At 34.5% G+C, this 21,356-nt stretch overlaps 1 protein-coding gene and 1 long non-coding RNA gene across 3 annotated transcripts in view; one reads left to right on the top strand and one right to left on the bottom strand.

Moving 5' to 3' along the window:
- LOC133185712 (DNA polymerase delta catalytic subunit-like) overlaps positions 1-21,356 on the bottom strand; it is a 134,252-nt gene that overhangs the window by 80,880 nt on the left and 32,016 nt on the right. The gene's annotated exons all lie outside the window — the stretch shown is intronic.
- LOC133190978 (uncharacterized) lies at positions 9-19,612 on the top strand. Of its 2 annotated transcripts, none has more exons than XR_009721651.1 (8): positions 9-79; positions 9,156-9,199; positions 9,485-9,546; positions 9,764-9,862; positions 10,485-10,511; positions 10,713-10,784; positions 12,441-12,573; positions 19,431-19,612. It is a non-coding gene; the product is annotated as an uncharacterized LOC133190978 (long non-coding RNA). The 2 variants fall into 2 exon arrangements; XR_009721655.1 differs by having other exon boundaries at positions 35-79; positions 9,049-9,199.

Raw genomic sequence — 21,356 nt, 5'->3', positions numbered from 1 at the left:
TGACGCCTGTATGCCTATATTTCTACCAATCACCCTGTTATGTTTTTTGTCATGTTCTTTGGACAGGTAAAATAACAAGGTAATTGTTGAAAATAATTTTAAATATGTAATAAAAATAGAACATATATAAACTACATACACAGCATCAATACCCCTTCCTCCTTTTGCACAGTGGCACAGGTGAGCTTTTTTGATCCAAATTTGTCCATTGCATGTGCAATCTAATTAAAATTAGATCCTTTGATCTGCTCACATATGATCCCTACACACTTTGTGTAGTGATCATATGTGAGCTGATCAAAGGATTTAATTTCAATTAGATTGTAGCATGTAGTCATTTACATCATTGATTTTTTGGTTAACTTTTCACAATTTCCTCTTCTTCTCTGAAACTAATTTTAACCAAATTTGGCACAGAGTATCCTTGTGTAAAGATTTAAATGAAGGATCATGCCCCCTTTCAAGTGGAAATAATTAAGAATAAGCAAAAACTTGAGTGTGGTCATTTAGGAATCTTGTTCAGAACAACATATATTCCAGTCAGGGAAGGACATGATAAAGTCAGTTTAGAACCTAGCTTACCCAGACTTAAAGTGAGTTCCTTCAGTCAGTTTAGAACCTAACCCAGTCAGGCAGAAACCTTACCCACTTAGGCAGGAACGTGAAATAGTCAGTTCAGATCCAAATCAGTAATGCAGAAACAAAACCCACTCAGGCTAAAAATTTAATAAGTCAGTTTAGAACATTACCCAGTCAGGCAGAATCATAAAACTTTTAGTTAAGAACCTAACCCAGTCGGATAGAAACTTAACTAGTCAGGCATGAACATAAAACAGTCATATTAGAACCTAACCCAGTCAGGTAGAAACATCAAACACTCAGTTTAAAACCTAACCCAGTCAGGAAGATACATTACCTAGTCAGTAAGAAACATGAATTAGTCAGTTTAGAACCTAACGCAGGCAGAGCGTATCATAAAACATTCATTTTAGAACCTATCCCAGTCAGGAATGTAACCCAGTCAATCAGGGACAGAAAACAGTCAGTTCACATCCTAACCCAGTTAGGTATAATCATAAAACAGTCAGTTCAGAAACATGAACAAGTCAATTTAGAACCTAGGCAGAATTGCGTAACATTCAGTTAAGAACCTAACCCAGTCAGGTAGAAACCTTACCCAGTCAGGTAGAAACCTTACCCAGTCAGGTAGAAACCTTACCCAGTCAGGTAGAAACCTAAGCCAGTCAGGTAGAAACATAAAACTGGCAGTTTAGAACCTAACCCAGTCAGGATTAAACATAACCCAGTCAGACAGAAACATGAACAAGTCTGTTTAGAACCTAATCCAGTCAGACAGAATCAGAAAACAGTCAGTTTAAAACCCAACCCAGTCAGGTAGAAACATAATCCTGTCAGAAACTGAAACAGTCAGTTCAAAACTTAACCCAGTTAGGTAGAAACATAACCCAGTCAGGCAGTAATATGTACAAGACAGTTTAGAACTTAACCCAGTCAGGCAGGGACATGAACAAGTCAGTTAAGAACCTAACCCAGTCAAGCTGAATCATGAAACTGTCAGTTTAGAACCAAACCCAGTCAGGCAGAAATATTACCCTGTCAGGCAGAATCATAAAACTATCAGTTTTGAACCCAACCCAGTCAGGAAGAAACCTATCCCAGTCAGACAGAAACATGAACAAGTCAATTTAGAACCTAACCCAGTCAGGCAGAATTGTATAACATTCAGTTAAGAACCTAACCCAGTCAGGTAGAAAAATAAACCAGTCAGGTAGAAACATAAATCTGGCAGTTTAGAACCTAACCCAGTCAGGCAGAAACTTAACCAGGTCAGACAGAAACATGAACAAGTCAGTTTAGAACCTAATCCAGTCAGGCAGAATCAGAAAAAGTCAGCTTAAAACCCAACTCAGTCAGGTATAAACATAATCCAGTCAGAAACATAAAACAGTCAGTTCAGATCTTAACCCAGTCAGGTAGAAACATAACCCAGTCAGGCAGTAATATGAACAAGTCAGTTTAGAACTTAACCCAGTCAGGCAGGAACATGAACAAGTCGGTTAAAAACCTAACCCAGTCAGGCTGAATCATAAAACAGTCAGTTTAGAACCTAACCTAGTCAGGCAGGAACATAAGTCAGTTAAGAACCTAACCCCTAATCCCTAATCCTTGCCCTATGTGCCTCCGGGTGCAACAAGGACTAGGTAGTAGTTAGGTAAGAACCTAACCCAGTGAGGTAGAATTGTAAAACAGTAAGCTTAAAACCTAACCCAGTCAAACAGGAACATAAAACTGTCAGTTTAGAACCTAACCTATTCAGGCAGAAACCTAACCCAGTCAGGTGGAAGCCTATCCCACTCGGGCAAGAACATGAACAAGTCAGTTTAAAACTAACCCAGTTAGGCAGAGTCATGAAACAGTCGGTTCAGAACCTTATTCAGTGCGGCAAGATCATAAAACAGTCAGTTTAGAACCTAACCCAGTCAGGCAGAGTAATAAAACAGTTAGTTTAGAACCTAACCCTGTCAGGTAGAAACATAACCAAGTCAAGCAGGAACATGAACAAGTCAGTTTAGAACCCAACCCAGTCAGGCAAAATCATGAAGCAGTCACTTTAAAACCTAACCCATTCAAGTAGAAACCTAACCCAGTCAGGCAGGAACATGAACAAGTCGGTTCAGAACCTAACCCAGTCAGGCAGAATCATGAAACAGTCATTTTAGAACGTAACCCAGTCAGGTAAAAACATAAAACAGTCAGTTTATAACCTATCCCAGTCAGGAAAAAACCTAACCCAGTCAGGCAGGAACATGAAAAAGTCAGATAAGAACCTAATGCAGTCAGGGAGAATCATGAAACAGTCAGTTTAGAACCTAACCCAGTCAGGCAGAGTCATGAAACAGTCAGTTCAGAACCTTACTCAGTGCGGCAGGATCATAAAACCGTCAGTTTAAAACCTTATCCAGTCAGGCAGAATCATAAAACAGTCAGTGTAGAACCTAACCCTGTCAGGTAGAAACCTAACCCAGTCAGGCAGGAAGATGAACAAGTCAGTTTAGAACCCAACCCAGTCAGGCAGAAACATAACCCAGTCAGAAACATAAAACAGTCAGTTCAGAACTTAACCAGTCAGGTAGAAAGATAACCCAGTCGGGCAGTAATATGAACAAGTCAGTTTAGAACTTAACCCAGTCGGGCAGGAATATGAACAAGTCAGTTAAGAACCTAAGCCAGTCAGACCGAATCATAAAACAGTCAGTTTAGAACCTAACCCAGATAGGCAGGAACATAAGTCAGTTAAGAACCTAACAAAGTCAGGTAGAATTGTGAAACCTAACCCAGTCAGGCAGGAATATAAAATATTCAGTTCAGAACCTAACCCAGAAACATAACCCAGTCAGGCAGAAATATGAACAAATCAGTTTAGAACTTAAGCCGGTCAGGCAGGAACATGAACAATTCAGTTAAGAAACCAAGCCAGTCAAGCTGAATCATAAAACAGTCAGTTAAGAACCTACCCAGTCACATAGAGTTGTAAAACAGTAAGCTTAAAACCTTACCCAGTCAGGTAGAAACCTAACCCAGTCAGACAGGAACATGAACAAGTTAGTTCAAAACCTAACCCAGTCAGGTATAAACCTAACCCTGTCAGGCAGGAACATGAACAAGTCAGTTTAAAACCTAACCCAGTCAGGCAGAATCATAAAATAGCCAGTTTAGAACCCAAACAAGTCAGGTAGAAACTTAACCCACTCAGGCAGAATCATAAAACTATCAGTTTAGAACCTAACCCAGTCAGGAAGAAACTTAACCCAGCCAGGTGGAACCCTAACCCAGTCGGGCAAGAACATGAACAAGTCAGTTTAGAACCTGACCCAGTCAGAAAACAGTCAGCTTAAAACCCAACCCTGTCAGGTAGAAACATAACCCAGTCAGAAACATAAAACAGTTGGTTCAGAACTTAACCCAGTCAGGTAGAAACATAACCCAGTCAGGCAGTAATATGAACAAGTCAGTTAAGAAATTAACCCATTCAGGCAGGAACATAAACAAGTCAGTTAAGAACCTAACCCAGTCAGGCAGAATCGCGAAACTGTCAGTTTAGAACCTAACCCATTCAGGCAGGAACATAAAACAGTCAGTTTAGAACCTAACCCACTCAGGCAGAATCATAAAACAGTCAGTTTAGAACCTAACCCAGTCAGGCAGAAACTTAACCCAGCCAGGTGGAAACCTAACCCAGTCAGGCAAGAACATGAACAAGTCAGTTTAGAACCTGACCCAGTCAGACAGAATCAGAAAACAGTCAGCTTAAAACCCAACCCTGTCAGGTAGAAACATAACCCATTCAGAAGCATAAAACAGTCGGTTCAGAACTTAACCCAGTCAGGTAGAAACATAACCCAGTCAGGCAGTAATATGAACAAGTCAGTTAAGAAATTAACCCAGTCAGGCAGGAACATAAACAAGTCGGTTAAGAACCTAACCCAGTCAGGCAGAATCACGAAACTGTCAGTTTAGAACCTAACCCAGTCAGGCAGAAACATAAAACAGTCAGTTTAGAACCTAACCCAGTCGGGCAGAATCATGAAACAGTCAGTTTAGAACCTACCCAGTCAGATATAAACATAAAACAGTCGATTTAGAACCTATCCCAGTCAGGAAAAAATGTAACCAAGTCAGGCAGAAACATGAACAAGTCAGTTCAGAACCTAACCCACTCAGGCAGAATCATAAAACTGTCAGTTTAGAGCCTAACCCAGTCAGGTAGAAATCTAATCCAGTTAGACAGGAACATGAATAAGTCAGTTTAGAATCAAACCCACTCTAGTTAAAACTTAACCCAGTCAAGCTGGAACAAAACAAGTCAGTTTAGATCCAGACATTCTGAGTTTGAAATTTTGATGTTAAAGGGGGAGTTTCGATAAGGCCGCTCAGCGGCCCACTTTTTCTTAAAAATAAATTTCAATTTATTTTTTCAAAACTAGTTTAGAATTCAAGATAAATATGTTAACTTTTGTTATTTATATTTTAAAAGTTAATATGAGAAGAATTAACACCGTAGCTGATACATACTTAGATGTACACTCAGATTCGTTAACATTAGGCTCATGGGAAAATATAAGAGGGTGGCATTTATAAATCGATGTTTAGAATATGAAGTGCATGAGGGACACTCACCTAAATTTGTTCAGTAATTAGATATACTCTGCACACTAATTTCTTGAAATATGATGAGTGTCGCCTGTGCACTTCATATCCAAAAATTGAAAATTGCATAACATGCATATCTAAAAGTAGAAACTCCTGGTTTCTTGATCTGACTCTGTGTTAAAATACTAAGCCAAAAGTAGCATATTTTGTTGAATTAAAGAAGATTCTCGATTATACATGTATTAACAGTAGAAAACATTATCGTATCCTGTCTTCATTTTGATACTATTTTTGTCGCCAACATATAACGTTAACGCTAACATCACATTTTTAGCTGACCTCCTCGAAGTTTGTAATACCGTCAGCATCGGTGTTCCAGGTAAAAGTTTTTGAAGCAGATTTTTTTTCAAGTATATCTATGCCCTATATTAATCACAGTCACCTGATCTAGCATGTTTCCTTGTCACCAGAAAGGTTTCAAATGCTGGATTTTAGCCAAAGAATGTCCAGGTAAATGTTTTAAAAGCAGGTTTAAGTTTTTGGAGCAGAGCAGCTGTAAGCACTTGTTGATCAGACTTGCTTCATGATGCATCTACAGATGCACACTATTAGATTGCTTTAGATGCTGGATATGACCTACATTTTCTTAATGATAGAGCAGGTTAAAGATTTTGAAGTGTGTCTCATTCTTATGTGACTATAAGCCCTATCATAACCAAACTTGCACTGATGATGCATCTAGGATTGCACACTACCAGACATGGTTCAGATGCTGGAACTTTCTTACATTTTCTGACTGACTGAACAAAAAAGTTTTAAAGCAAGTCCATTCCTTAACGTTATTTATCATGCATAGTTACAAGAAAGTCAAAAATACAAATATTTTTGACTTTCTTGTATAGAAATTCACGCTCCAACATGCTAGAGAAGTGCCCATGTATTTCCGTGTGATTGACATATAGAGAATGTGGATTGTTTTAAGTCTGGATGTCTAGGCGCATATGTCTGCCTGATTAAGGATTAAACACATATGTTTGGCATTTACACGTGTATTTCGAACTGCGCTTTGGTCTAGCAAATCATTTATAATGAATTCTAAAACTCTCTAAATGAGGAGTGACTAGAGTTGGTGAAGCAACTTAAGTATCTATGGAGAGCGGGGAAGCGATAGGAAATTAGTCCTGGCTGGGATTCTCTCAGTTATGCTGAAAACATAATGCAGGCAAATACTTCTAAGTTTCATAATGAAAAGGAAACACTCAATGTTTTATAGATTTTTCCATCATTTGGCTATTCACATATTACGTATCATGATAAAATATTTTTGACTGTAATTAATATTATTCATATTATCAAATACATTGCAATATACTGAAGCCGGTAGGTGCTAGGTAAAAAAAAAAAATATTATCTGGCCTGCCATTGAAATATCTGGCGGCTGCCAGAAAAAATTTAGTGGTTTGCCAATCAAGTTGTAGCACCCAATGATGTACCTTAATGCACTTGATTGACAGAGGTACACAGACCAGGTATTTTTAAAAGCGGTGCTTAAAATCTCTGCCTTTAACGACATCTACAACTTCTGTTTGTAGTCAAATCTGGGAGTTTCATGCCTTATTAGCAAGATTACATGTCTACACCGCAAGAAACTTATTTGCCTGCTTCTAGTTATTTATGTGTTGGCCGCCAAATAAGTTTCTGGTCGCTGCCAGTTATTTATGTTTTGGCCGCAGGAAAGCTATTTGGCAGATATATTTTTCTAGTGGCCGCCAAATAATTATGTGGTGGCTGCCAGATAAAATATTTTTCTTACCTTGCACCTACAACGTACCGGCTTACATAGCAATATGATTCTTTTAAATAAACTTCTTATTCATGTATGTATATAAAGTTGCATTTATTTTTTAATCTTTTTAATTCAAAACATTTTATTTAAGGAGGCTGGGGGGTCAACAAATTAACCACAAATTAACCACCAGATTTAACTTTAATTTTTAGATATGATATCTTAAGCTGTCAACTATCATTTGGCAAAGAAAAATTTCAAAAATTTTAGTTTTAAAATTTGATCATTTTCTATATCTTCATATGGAGCTCTTCTTCTAAAGGAGATCAATATAGTCTAAAAATGGCCACAACCCCCCAGCCTCTTTATTTTAAATTTTATGATATTAAGGTATATTTTTATAAAATATGTAGTTGTATAATCTCATTGATGAAAATGTATTGCATATCCCTGTATATGACGTTTTTACGTTTACCTATCTCATGTCCATATATCTTTTCATTTGCATTTTTCGTATGGGAAAATGTTAAACATTGATTGTAAAGTTTACATACAGTGCAGGGAACTAATTTTGTTACATAAACCAGCATCAGCATAAGCATTAGTAGCATCAGGATCGAGCTAGCATCAGCATCAGCATTTAAAAAACAGCATTACCAGGATCAGCATCAGCAAGCAAAGGATAAAACCAGCATTGACCTACATAAAATCAGCATTATCCTACTAGCATCAGAAAATCAATGAGTTTTAATTCAGTAAAAAATCAAAAAGAAAGAAAGAATGTTGGTTAAAGTATTCACATTATTGATACATAGTGAGATATTATGATCAAATAATTGTAAAAGGCACTTTTATTGCTTTAAACGGCAATGCTGAAATTCATTATCTACTTCCGGTAGCATGATGCTACTTCCGGTAGCATTGACCTAATTATAAAACAGCATCAGGATAAGGATTACTAGCATCAAATCAGAAAGCAAAGGAAGCATTCAAATCAGCAAGCAAAGGAAGCATTCAAATCAGCATCGATGCTGTAACAAAATTAGTTTCCTGCACTGTATAAACTGTCGATTAATTATGATGTTAAAACTTTCTATATATGTTTACGTTTTATAAGATCAATTCATCCTCTTTTAAAGAAAAGTAACATTTAACACACCAGAAAAATATCGCACCTTAAAAAAAAAACATTCGCGTAAGGTAAATACCATTTTCCGTAAAAAAAATTGTTGAAATTGGTTAATTTATGTCTTTATTCATATTTACCCTATTTCATTTATTATTTTGACGATTTAAAAAATCCACTTTCCCCCTATAAAAATGTCTACTCCAAAAATATACGAAAGGGGGTATACTTAAATTTTCAATTATCACGTGACCGGAAAATGCGTCACATAAATTATTTTCATATTTTTTGGACGATAAGGAGTTTTTCTACAAAATATAAAAAATTTCAGAAAATTTCGTGAGGGGCCGAAAAACCGCCTTATCGAAACTCCCCCTTTGTTTTTATTATTGTTTGGTTGATGAAGTAATGTTCCTAGTTTCATATTTTACTTCACTGGAATTTTTGCAAATGAAAGAACAATTTTAAAAATGTGTTTGATAACCCCAAAAAACTGCACCAGATATACTCAAAGATTTTTATTGTATTTTATAATCGTCTATACTTATTTTAAATTCTTTGTCATTGCAAGAAATCATTTGCAATTCTGTAAATGAGTATAATTTCTGTGAATTCAAATTACCATAGAAGCAGAATTTTTAGGGAGGATTCAATTTTGGCATTTTTAGTGAGGGAACTGAGATTGCTAAAATTGAATACATGTATTGCTAACAATTTATTCTATTTTGGCTGTTATAGCTTTCTCTCTTGATATTACAAAATCACTTAAATTACTTCTTGCTAAAAATTTGGGGGTAAATTTCTAAATTGGCATCTCACTAAGATTTCCACTTATACAGTATTTTTTTTGTTAAAAACAAGTACATGTATTTGGTGGTTTATTTTCTTAGAATATGGAAATGCTTTCATAATAGGCATATACATGTTCATATATCTCTTAAGAAGGTCATTATTTTTTTTTCAGATCTGCTCTTTTGATGAAAACTGTGAAAAAAGATCCCATTTCATAAAATTCTAAGATGTTAAAATGTAGTACAACACCTAAAATGAAAATTTTGTGCATTTTTCCAGGTAAAACAAGTAGAAAGAAAAGGCTGGAGCAAAGATGAGAAAAGGTAGGTTAACATAGTTGTCATTTGATAAAATCAAAAGATGCTATTCAGTACCCACCCATCCCCTCCCCTTAAAGCAAATAGACTTAAAAGGGACAAAAGACTGTAATCACTTTGTTTGTATGTTTTGATATACATGTATGTCCTGAACATGTCTTTTAGCTGATAAACTAATTTGACTGAGTTCAAAAACATTCCTGCATTTTATCTGTATAAGAGATTTTAAAAATTGATGAACAGATCTGATTCAGACTTTTTGCTTAGACTGTACTTCCCATCTTTTGACAGCACCATATGCCAAGGGTTTGTAAGGAGAGTAGCAGATCAGAAACCTTTGACTAGAGAAGATGGTATTTGTTGTGACAAGACCTTTCTTTGAATACAAACACTTTTTGAACTCTTCACTTTAACCTTGTAGACCTCAACCTAAATTTGAAAAATCCAAACCTTTGTCTTGAACTGCCATAGGGGACAACAATGTTTCACAAACACATCTTGTTATTTCATATAAATATCATTTGCTTTCCTTTCAACTTAAAATTATGCAATAGTTTGTCATAATTACAGTGAATGGAGACAGATTCTGATGTTGCCATCATTGGGAGGCAGGATGACTATAAGACACTAATTCCTCATCCATAAAGATTTCTACAAGTGGTTCATTTGGTAGGGTAGACTGGCATACCAACAAACTTAGATGGTGTGATAGAATCACTTTTTCCCCCAGAGAATACATTGTTTTACATTTCTTGGACACTCCTCAGCATAATAATTAATCATATTTAAAGAAAACACTACCAATTCTACAATGTGACAACAAATGTTCAAAAGGCAGTAAACTGAATATTTTTTGCTCACCTCAACAAAGTCGAGATGAGCTTTTGCTTTATAAGTGTGTTGACATCCCAGTAAAAGTTTTATGGGCAAGTTCATTCCCAAGTAACTTTAAGCGTAGAGCTTATAGTTACTTGGGAATGAACTTGCCCATAAAACTTTTACAAAGTACCAAAGTTTCAAGTAACTATAAGCTCTACCTGTACAAAAAGTTGCATGGATGATGCTTCTGACTTAAGTGGATGATAAGACATTTATTTTCAGGATGATTATTTTGGACATCCCCTTGAAACTATAATTCCTAACTAGACCAAACTTGTATGGTAAGGCCTGTAGATGTGCACACTACTAGAACATTCAATTTATGATAGACATTGCCTTCACTCATAGATAATATTCTTCTGAGGAGAACTTTAAGAAAAGTGATTTTGATGTTATGCACTTATATTTTCAGAAATGAATACAGATTTCATTACAAGACGTGAGTATGTTCAAAGGAAACAGCCAATCAAAATGAACTTAGTCAGTTATAGTTGTATATATAACGAGAGACAATTTATTTTTATTTTTTCATTTTTGGCATCTTATTTTAGGCCTACAGTAGTAATTTTGGACTCATGAGCTAAGAATATCATATCTTTAGCAGAATTGTCCCACTTAATTAAAGGGAACTTTTTTTTAGGTGTGCATGGTGCAACATCCTGGATGGTGTGTAGTATGTTTGTTAACATGTGAAGCCTACGTGTATTTCAGGGTAGATATGTTTACTGTTAATTACTGTCAGGGTGTATTTTTTCTGGTCTCAATTTGCAATGTGTGTTAACATTTGAACATTTTTAGCTTCTTCTCTGAAACCGCTCAACCAATTTCAACCAAATTTGGCATATAGCATTCTATGGGTGAAGGGGAACAAAAATTTTGAATTTCATGGTCCCTGCCCCCTTGGGGCCTAAGGGGTGGGGCTAAAACCACCAAAATTAATGCAATCTTTAAAAATCTTCTTCTTTATTCCTGGACATCAAGCAGTCAAACTGTTAGCGTGATTGTAATAAGCATTGAGCCCTCTACCAAAATTGTGAAATTCATGGCCCCAGGGTCAGGGGTTCTGGTGCTAGGGTGGGGCTTTATAGATCATCTAGTGAAAATGCATTAATTCTTTGAAAATCTTCTTCTCTGCTCCTGGGTATTAAATAAAGTAAATAAGTACATAGTTATGATGAGCAAGAGTGCCTCTTCCAAAATTGTGAATTTCATGGCCCCAGGGTCAGGGGTTCTGGTGTTAGGGTGGGGCTCTATTGATTATATAGTGAAAATGCATTAATTCTTTGAAAATCTTTTTCTCTGCTCCTGGGTATTAAATAAAGTAACTAAGTACATAGTTATGATGAGCAAGAGTGCCTCTTCCAAAATTGTGAATTTCATGGCCCCAGGGTTAGGGGTTCTGGTGTTAGGGCGGGGCTATATTGATTATATAGTGAAAATGCATTAATTCTTTGAAAATCTTCTTCTCTGCTCCTGAGTATTAAATAAAGTATTTAAGAACATAGTTATGGTGAACATGGCTGCCTTTTTAGAAATTATGAATTTCATGGCCCCAGGGTTAGGGGTTCTGGTGTTAGGGCGGGGCTCTATTGATTATATAGTAAAATTGCATTAGTTCTTTGAAAATCTTCTCTGCTCTTGGATTTTAAATAAACTAACTTGGTGCATAGTTATGACAAGCATGGTTGCCTTTTCCAGAATTGTGAATTTCATGGCCCCTGGATCAGGGGTTCTAGTGTAAGGGTGGGGCTCTATTGATTATATAGGGAAAATGCATAAATTTTTTCAAAATTTTCTTCTCTACTCCTGGGTATTTTTCAAACAAAGGAAGTGCATGGTTATAAGGAAGAATGCCTCTTCCAAAATTGTGAAATTCATGGCCCCAGGTAGACTTGAAAATAATAGATGAATAAAATTGAGACAAAAATAACTTATCCTTTTAAATTGTTCTTCAAAGGCCAAGAGAGGCCAATGTGAGAAGTAAAAATATGGGGTTAAAAAATGGACAGTTTGTTGATATTCTGCATGGTAATAGTGATAAATGGGGGACAGATAGATACTAGACCAATTATTTTGTTGATGCAAATCATACTATTTTCTTGCTTTTGGGCAACAGAGCTTCATTTATCAGTATATGGATCCTCTAAATTGTTGTATTGTACTCAGGTGACCGTTAAGGCCCTTGGGCCTCTTGTTTGTTTAAGCATTAATCTTTATTTTCTCTTTCATTGATTATCTGCTTAGAGTCTTAGTTAATTAATTAATTTAATTGAAGCTATATAGTAACATGTAGTGAAATTATTTCATTGTGTCGGACCTAAAGAGTAACAGGTAACTCTCATTTTGACTACAATTTCTCTGATTTCAGGAGTTGTCTCCCATGTTTAAGATCAGTAATGGCGGATATACAATGCAGTATGCTGTCTGGTCATCAACAGAGAGTTTTGACACCCGTATTTCTACCAATCACCTCTGTAACCTTTGTTGTGTTCATCAGATAGGTAAGAAAAACAAGATAATTAATTAAAATAATTTTAATAAGATAAAATTAAAACATTTTTACATGTATGGACTCCCTCATATAAGAAAATGTCACATTTTACTCATACAATTATACATCATTTACATTTCCACATATTCCCCATTTACACAGTTGAATAGAATCAGTGCATAATAAAACATAACAACAATTATTATATAGTCTATAAATTTACAAATTATTTATTAATTACAAAATTCATACATTTAAATTAAATACACAGCATCAATGCCCCCCCACTCCCCTCCCTCCCCCCTCCCTTTTCACACAAATTCCTTTTTAATATTGAATCTGTTACTGATTTACTGTAAGTGTCTTTAGATTTTTAGCTCACCTCAAAGAAGTTGGGGGAGCTTATGTGATACCTCCGGCGTCCCAGGTTATAGTTTTTGCAGCAGTTTTCTTTTTCAGCACTTCTATGCCTTACATAAATCAGAGTTGCATGGAAGATGTTTATAGTGTGTTTCTTTGTACCAGTCAAGGTTTCAGATGCTGCAATTTCAGCTAAAAGATGACCAGGTTAATGTTTTTAAAGCAGGTTGAAGATTTTGGAGCAGGTTAAAGTTTTTGGGGCAGGTCTCATTTCCAAGTAACTATAAGCCCTATCGTGACCAAACTTGCATGGATGATACATCTTAGGATGCTAACTACCACCCTTCTTTAGATGCTGGATCTGACCTACATTTTCCAGATGAGTGACCAGGTTAAAGTTTATAGAACAGGTTCATTCTAAAGTAACTATAGACCCATGTTGACCAGACTTGCATGGATGATACATCTAAGGATGCACACTACCAGGCTAGCTTCGGATACTGGATCTGACCTACATTTTCCAGATGGGTGACCAGGTTAAAGTTTTTGGAGCAGGATCATTCTAAAGTAACTATTTGCTGTACCTTGACCCGACTTGCATGGATGATACATCTAAGGATGCACACTACTGGACTTGCTTCAGATGCTTGATTTGATCTACATATTCCAGATGAGTGACCAGGTTAAAGTTTTTGGTTCAGGTCCATTACCAAGAATCTATAAGGCCTTTCTGAACCGAACTTGCAAGGATGATGCATCAAGGGATGAACATTCTCAAACTTGCTTCAGATGCTGGATTTCTGGATAATTGGCAAGTTAAAAGTTCTTAGATTAGTCCATTCCCAAGTAACTGTAAAGCCCTATCAGAACAAAATTGCATAAATGTTGCATCTAGGGATGCACACTACTAGGTTATTTGTTTAGTGTGGGACTTTGCCTTACACAAACATTCATTGAGTTGAGTTATGTAATCTTTGATTACCTATGTTTTATTGTAGAGCTGATATCTTTTAGATCTACAGTATTTTTTTTTTTTTTTTTTTTTTTTTTTTTTTAATTCATAGATTTTATTTGTGCTTTCACATATACAGACTATACAATATATTAGTTAACATTCAATACATACTTTCATTTCTACTGCCTGATACTTCATATTAAATATAATTTCTTTGTAGTAAATATATGTTGCATTTCAAAATCACATTAAAATTGTATATGACATATTGTACATTTTAATGAATATTCACTGTGAAAGCTTTATATACAGAGATAAAATTAAAGAAAGGAAAAAGGGGGTGAAAGGGTGCAAAAAAGTGAGGTGGGGGGGAACAGTATTAAGTATTTTAACATACTTGTACATTTGTATATAAACTTGAGAAAAATAAATACATTATATCATATCACAAATAATTTTCCAATATTTTTCATATTCTGAAAATTTACAGTTTCTTAAAAGTATAACTTTTTCGACTAATATTCTATCCACAATATTTTTTTCTAGCATTGAGATGCTTAGTTTAGGCACATTTTTAAACCTACTAGCAAAAATAAATTGCTTAACAGTAAGTATTAATATATTGTGTAGTCTAAACATGTTTTTGTTGTTGAATTTGCCAAAAAGTATATCCTTTCTATCAAAATTAATGGTAAAATGAAACTTATTTATAAACCATTCCTCAATGTGACACCATATTTTTTTAACGCAGAAACACTCAAAAAATAAGTGTTCAATCGTTTCGACATCTTGTTTACAAAAGGAACATACAGGTGAATCAATTAGTTTGAGATTGTAAAGGTATTTATTTGTTGCAATAATCCTATGCAGAATTTGAAATTGCATCCACTGAAATTTTGCTTCTTTTGTTACTTTAAAAGGAAGTTCAAATATTTTATTCCAGTCTATATCGCCAAAAAATATTCCATTATTTTCCCATTTTTCTAGTGCCTTAATTGCTTCCTTTTTCTTCTTAATGAGTAAACTATACATGTCTTTACAGCCTTTTGTACTTTTATAAAAAATATAAAGTGAATTAGGGATAAAAGGTCCAGTTTCTCTTTTTTCAATATCAATACTTTTCAATGTTTTTAAAACAGCTACTTTTAAACCTGCATATTCTACAAAATTTGTTTTTACGTTAAGATTTGTGAGGTACTCAAGGCTTACAAATTTTCCTTCAGAGTCAAACAGATCTCTTACAAAAACAAAGCCTGCATCGAAATAACTTTTCAAAAATATGGATGAGTTGTTCATTTTAATTCTTGAATTAAACCATATATGTTCATGAAGAATTTGCATATTATTTTGACCAGAGTCAATGATCTTTACCCAATTAAGTAAAACCTCTTTCCAAAACTTGTTACTTATTTTATTACACATATTAACAGTAAAGTCTAAACCTCTTACCCATAGAGATTCAACTTTTATTCCTAATTCTGATTCAAGAAGTTTTAGCCATTTTGTATCTGAGTTAATTAGTCTTCGGATCCATGTTGATTTTAATGCACATAGAAAATCTACATATTCAATCATTTTCAACCCCCCATTTCTATAATCTTGAATCATAACATTTTTCTTAACCTTATGAATTTTACTTCCCCATAAAAAGTAGTACAGGTCTTTCTCAAATTCGTCTAGGAGTTCCTTATAAGGGTTCGGAATAGTCAATATCAAATGGTTCATTTTTGGTATAATCAGGGATTTAATCACTGCTAATCTACCAACTGGAGTAAGTTTTCTTAACTGCCATTGTTTTATCAACTGCTTTATTTCATTTAATTTTGAGGGGTAATTCAGATCAACCATTTCATCTAAATTAATAGAAAATTTTACACCAAGAAGATCAAAAGTAGAATTATTCCAATCTAACTTCCATCTCGAGTGATGAAAAACTTCTTTGGAAAATTTTTTACTGCCAATCCAAACCATTTTAGTTTTAGTGAAATTAATTTTCAGACCAGATATAAGTGCAAAATAGTCAAGTTCTCTTAATATACCATCCATAGACTGTGGTGATCCATCAGATATAATTGAAGTATCATCAGCATATTGTGAAAGTTTATATTCCTCCCCATCAATTATAATTCCTTTTATGTCTTTATTATTTCGAATCAGAATCCCAAGAACTTCAGCACAAATTAAAAAAAGATATGGGGAAATTGGGTCCCCCTGTCTACATCCCCTCTGAGGGAACAGGTAGTCAGAAGAAATTCCATTCTGTATTACACATGATTTAATTCCATTATAAAAAGTTTGAATCCAATTTTTTAATTGACTTCCCAAAATTAAAAAAGTCTAATGTTTGGTATATAAACTTCCATGATATAGTGTCAAAAGCTTTTTCAAAATCAATTAACATTAATAAGCCTGGAATCTGCTTTTGTTCTGTGTAATGCATTAAATCATAAACCAGTCTAATATTTTCACCTATGAATCTTCCCTTTAAAAAGCCAGTTTGGTCCTTATTTATTATTTTATTCAATACGGTTTTCAATCGTTCAGCAATACAGCCTGAGGCTATTTTATAAATCACATTCAACAAACTGATTGGGCGCCAGTTTTTTAAGAATTGTTTTTGTTTTCCTGGTTTTGGTAGGCAAGTTATTATACCTAACTTATTTGATTCAGTAAAGTGTGATAATTCATATGAGTTGTTTATTGCTCTTGTAATAAAGGCACCTATATCCTGCCAAAAGAATTTGAAAAATTCGCAAGTAAAACCATCTGGTCCAGGACTTTTCTCATTTTTCATATTTTTCAAATAATTAAGGACTTCAGAATTGGTCAATGGGCCTTCAAGACTTTCTGATTCTTTTTTATTTAATTTTGGGACATCATATATTTTTAATTTGTCATGAATACTTCCAGAATCCACATTCTCCCTACTTTTATAAAGATATTCATAGAACATTTTAACTTCATTCAAAATATCAAATTGGTTAAAAATAATTGTTCCATCCTCCTTTTCAATTTTAGGTATAACTTTACTCTGATAGTTTCTTGACTCTAGACTGGTAAAATATTTTGAAGGTTTTTCTCCTTCTTCTATCCATTTTACTTTTGACCTAATACATTGACCCTTAAATTTGATTTTTCTAATGTTCTCTAATTCTTCATGTTTATTTTCTAGTTCTTCAGTAGATTCTTGGGTCAAGTTCTGTTCCAATTTTAAGATTTCTTTTTCTAATCGCAATTCTTGTTCAGCTATTTTCTTTTTCTTATAAGTTGAAAAAGAAATTGATTTTCCTCTTATTTCCATCAGTAATGTATCTAAAAACAATTGATCACTTATAGTAAATTGAATTGTATCAGTTTCAATAGAGTCAATATTATCAAAATTATAGACAGGGCAGGCATATTGTAATTTAATATTTTTAATTTTTTCTTTTATGAGATTTACATATTCTTTATCAGCAAGTAAAGAATTATTCAATTTCCAAAACCCTCTCCCTTTAAGAAATTCATCTGTTTTAACACCCATGACAACTGGACAGTGATCTGAACGATAACTATTTTCAAATTTTACGTAAGGGGCCAAATTGAGTAATGATTCTGATATTAGGAAATAATCAAGTCGCGCTTGTTTTATTGGATTTTTTCTTCTCCAGGTAAATCTTTTTAAATTTGGACTATTTTCACGGAAAATATCTTTTAAATTTAGTGTCTCCATCATCTTCAAGACTTCCATTCTTGATTTCGGGTTATTTAGGTTTTTATAATTCATAGAATCCAGATCCTTATCTAAAATCAAATTAAAATCACCACCTATAATCACATATTGTGATGAGTAGTAATCTTGAATCATGTTTAAAAGATTTGTATAAAAGGTTGGTGTATCTAAATTTGGTCCATATATATTTACTAACAAAAAAGGAAGATTGTCTATGGTTACATCTAGAATGAGATAATTGCCATTGTCATCTTTATATTCGTTAACTAATGTCATATCACAATTATTATTAATGAGGATAGCTACTCCTCGTGAATTTGATTTGTACGAACTAAAAAAAGCCTTATATCCCCATAATATTTTAATTATGCTTTCATCTTTTTCAACAAAGTGTGTATCTTGAAGAAAATACACATTTAATTTTTTTCCTTTTAAAATTTTGAAGACATCCCTCCTTTTATTCATATCCCCTAATCCTTGGCAATTTAATGTAAGTATTTTTAGGAAGTTTTCATGTGGATTGTTATCCATTCCAAAGTGGATGCTTAGCAAAATTTACTGTTCCCCAACAGCAAGAAAAAAAAGAGTTGATAAAAAAGTTCAAATCTATATACAATACAAAGAAGTAGTTGAGCTCAAACACGCCTACTGTCATTTCAAAAATATGCAAAGTTTACCAAAAACCTAACTTTATGCTAACCTTAAAAAAAAGAATTGTTAAAATTATAGAAAAGTAGTTTCGGTTGGGAGGAAACCTATATACTCAATTCCTTTCCTGTTCGTTTTTTTTTTTCCAGTTTGTTGTAGTTACCATGTTTGTTATATCTATTAACGGAATATGTCTGCAATGTAATTACAACAAATATTTATCCATACCATATTTTTATACTATACACTAGATTAAAATTGAAATTATGCACATAGATCCGCCCTGTGTTGAGTGATAAGGTAGAAAATTGATCGAAACTTACAAGTAAACACGATCCATGTTGCACGATTTCTACACCGGAAATCAAGACTTTAAAAATAATCCAAAATTGCGATGTATAAACTAGCAAATTCCGGAAAATATCAAACACAAACTTAAATAAATATATACATGCAGCATGAATATAACCCTATGAAAAACTACTGAAATAAATATTTTAGGCATTACAAATTTGCCATGAAAGTAAAAAAAAATGTACACAACTGTTAACTGTGAGTTACTATTAATATATATTTAACCTGTGACTGTTCATGATTTTGATTTTATCAAACACAAACTTAAATAAATATATACATGCAGCATGAATATAACCCTATGAAAAACTACTGAAATAAATATTTTAGGCATTACAAATTTGCCATGAAAGTTAAAAAAAAATGTACACAACTGTTAACTGTGAGTTAACTGTGAGTTACTATTAATATATATTTAACCTGTGACTGTTCATGATTTTGATTTTAGCGTCAGACGGGGACTGGCATATTTCTTGCTGCACTTAACCCAACCTCGTTGATATGTGTGAAACGTCTGGGTCCGATTTTACTACCACACCACCGCGAGACGACCACCAGTGCGTTATTTATATCATTATCAGCGAGTGCTTTGAGTAACATTCTCCCGGCTCCGTGCTCGCCGTCATCTTCAGATCCCTCATGCGCTGTTCCATCACTAGTGGAAAATCGGAACGCATATATATTGTGACTTGCACAGTATTTTCTTTGAGATATATACTGTACATGCATTTTAACAGTTTTGGATTTTTCGCAGTTTTGGATTTCTTCTGTTGTCTTTGAGAGTCAAAGAAATGATGCAAGTCTTTAAGGTTTTCAATGACATGTCCTTGTTTTTCAGATTCACCAGATGCAGCTGCTCCATCTCCATCACTGGTGAAATGGGAAATGACTAGTGGACGGTCATCACTTTGTAACTCACCATTTTGCAGCCCATCTCTTCTCATCTTCAGTGGTGGCCTCTGGAGGAATGGTTGCAGTGCAGTCTTCGTGTCTTAGGCAGATAACTTCCTTTCCTTTGCTTCTCAGGGGTCTGCCTTTCTTGCATAGTTTATTCCCACACAACACTGCCACAACATTTTTCCTCTGAGTAACATTTTCACTTGTGGTATAAGTCACATTGGTGGCAGCTTGGAATGGGGTTTTTCCAATGGCACTGAAGGTGGCATTATTATATCTGGCATGTCCTTCCGCTCTGATGTGGTATCAGGAAGTCCACAATTTTCATTAAGTTCTCGAATGTTCTGCCTTATTTTTTTCAGGGCGGGGTCACAACAGGGGAACAATTTTTACATAGGTATATATAGGAAAACTCATTAAAGAATATTCATCTTAAGCACAGCTTAGCCATGGGGCCACAACAGGGGATCAAATTTATAAATAGAAATATATAGGAAATATCTTTAAAAATCTTCTCAAGAACAGCAAACTAATGATCAGTCATATTTATATTGAATTATCCTCAGGTTGTGTAGGTTGAAGTGTGCTCAAATCATGACCACGGGGTGTAGAGTGGGGCAGAAGTGGGGGAAGCATCCTCAGGTAGTGTAGATTGAAGTTTGTTCAATTCATGATCTCCTGGGGTAGGATGGGACCACAAAAAATGATCAAAGTTTTAAGGAAGAGGGATCTAATTCAATTACCTCCTGAATTAATTATTTCACACTAACATCTCTATTTAGCATTAACTCATATCAGCTGGAGGCTCAAGTGAGCTCTTTCTGATCAAAATTTGTGCATTTGTCCATCTCCTTCATAATTTTTCACATTTTCACCTTCTTTTCTAGAACCACTGTGTCAATTTCAAACAAACTTCGTACAAAGCATGCTTTGGTAAAGGAAATTCATTCTGACGAAGGACCACATCTCTTCCCAGCAGAGATAATTAAGAAACAGTAAAAATTTGGTATGATCGTTCAAATGTTCTTAAGAACCACTAGGCTTGAAAATACGAAACCCAAGTAAAAGCTTCCTGACATAGAATAAATTAAGTTTTATACAATTCATGTCCCTGGGAGTATGGTGGGGCAAGTGCGGGAAATCAGAGTTTTACATGGGAATACATAGGGAAAATCTTATTTTGTATTAAGAACAGCAAAGGCATGATTAGTCATATTGACAATAAAGCACCCACAACAACTTTTTTAGATTCAAGTTTTTCAAAGCATGATGCCTGGGGGTAGGGTGGGGACACAGTAGAGGATGAAAGTATTACCTACAAATATATAGGAAAAATCTGTATAAATCTTCTCAAGCAAAGTCATGATTAGTCATGATTACATGGAAGCATCCTCGGGTGTGTAATTTCAAGTTTGTTAATCATGACTCTTGGGAAAAGGGTGGGGCTACAATATGATATCAAATTTTAAGTAGGAATATGTACAGGAAAAAGAATCTGTTGATGAAGAAGGGTTGTATTCCTCAGATGAGCATTGTGGCTCATGGGCCTCTTGTTTTATATTGTACTGATTATATGTAGCTATAGTGCATAAAAGGTCATGTTTACAATCAAGAAGCTTATCATGCAACTAAAGGAGTTTATATTAGGATTAGACAAAAGAGTAGATCTATTCAAATTTGTTCAAACTGTGGTCCCAGAATTTAGGATCAGGAAAGATTTGACACAGGAATACATATATATAGGAAAAATACTTATAAAAGAGCAGCTTGGCTTTGTTAAGGAAGTCTAATAAGCAAGGATCCTCAAGTAGTGCAGTTTCAAATTTATGCAAATCATGACCCCCATATAGGATAAGACCACATTAGG

This window comes from Saccostrea echinata, unplaced genomic scaffold (assembly GCF_033153115.1).
Source record: "Saccostrea echinata isolate AGI-Se365-2 ecotype Australia unplaced genomic scaffold, CSIRO_AGI_Sech_v1 ptg000001l, whole genome shotgun sequence".
Taxonomy (NCBI): domain Eukaryota; kingdom Metazoa; phylum Mollusca; class Bivalvia; order Ostreida; family Ostreidae; genus Saccostrea; species Saccostrea echinata.
The sequence above is the reverse complement of the archived record's forward strand: the minus strand, read 5'-3'. Positions and strand labels throughout refer to the sequence as shown.